At 39.0% G+C, this 1,303-nt stretch overlaps 1 protein-coding gene across 2 annotated transcripts in view; it reads right to left on the bottom strand.

Annotated features, from left to right (window-relative positions):
* Positions 1-1,303, bottom strand: part of LOC101861050 (xanthine dehydrogenase) — a gene marked incomplete in the record, with an annotated part of 55,376 nt that overhangs the window by 50,625 nt on the left and 3,448 nt on the right. The window contains 1 exon segment of one of the 2 annotated variants that reach the window (XM_013084102.2): positions 519-640. 2 annotated transcript variants of the gene reach the window in all.

The raw sequence follows: 1,303 nt of genomic DNA, 5'->3' as shown, positions 1-1,303 counted from the left end.
GAGAGAGAGAGAGAGAGAGAGGGGGGAGGAGAAAGATCGAGACAGGCAGACAGACCGACACAGAGAGTTAACAAAAAACATAATGAAAGGCCATGGAACTGACAAACTATGCGTGAATCCAAAAGCAAAACAAAAACAAAATCAAACAAACAGAAGCAGCTACTCGGTATCCAATTACCTTACACAATAACGCGACCGTGCAAAGGGATGAATTTAGTTAAAACATGTTAATGAAGCCCGATGAGAGAGGTAGCGACAAAAAACAGTTTTGAACTAGGAAGAAACGAGAGTAATCTCACTGACACAAACTGTCAACACGTTTAGGGGTAACTTGCGACAAATGCATCATGCTGAGCTCGACAGGTTTTAGGACTCTACAGAAAAAAGGAAAAAGCAATAAAGACTGCAAAAGCCATCAAGAAGGAATGTGAAATCTGAACTGCCTATACTAGCGAGTTTGGAATTGGAGGCCAGTAAAAATTCTGGAGTCTTTGCAAAACAAGGCTATCAGATCCTACCCCACTCCGAAGTTGTTGTACCACCAACCTCTGAATCACCGACTCCGACACAAGCATACAACACGACATTTCAGCACTGTTACAGTTCTATTAGTAAATTACAACCGTTCTATGGAAACTACAAGTTATCTTCATCATCACAGAGCTATTTGTCGTAAGGACGGAAGTGTACAAACATGTGCCATTACGTCATTCAAAATTATTGTTGTAAAACCCTCAGCGAGGTTTATGACTGTTAGCTTTTCAACCGCGTCCTTCCTCAAGGACATGTGCAATTGCACACGTTCCTTGACAGTTAAGAACTATAAAAAGAGCTAGCAAAATGACAATTTGAGTCTTAGAGTTTGAATAAACAAAATCACACGGACAGGATTATTCTGTGCTGGAAAAAAGCAAGACAAACGTACAGAAACAAAAGAGCAAAGAAAATAGGAAAGTTAGACTTATTGTAAAACAAATTTCCCCAAGGGATCTATAAAGCAGGATTTATTTCATACAAAGAAGAAATAGACTCTGAATACAGAAAATCACATCGACCCAACAACGATCATTCTATATTGAGATAAAGCTATACAGAAAAACAGAAACAAGCGAGCAGCGAAGGAAAAGAAAAGAAAAGGACCCAACCAATGACGACCTCCAACCATCGATAAGAAGGACAAAACAACAACAAATTAAACAAAAAGAAAAATAATAAATCATACTTACACGTTTCTATTCATAAGCTGACAGACAGAGAGAGAGAGAGACAGAGAGAGAGAGAGACAGAGAGAGAAAGAGAGAGA

The sequence above is a fragment of the Aplysia californica genome, unplaced genomic scaffold, assembly GCF_000002075.1.
Source record: "Aplysia californica isolate F4 #8 unplaced genomic scaffold, AplCal3.0 scaffold00271, whole genome shotgun sequence".
NCBI lineage: Eukaryota > Metazoa > Mollusca > Gastropoda > Aplysiida > Aplysiidae > Aplysia > Aplysia californica.
Note: the sequence above shows the minus strand (reverse complement) of the source record. Positions and strands in the feature narration are given on the sequence as shown.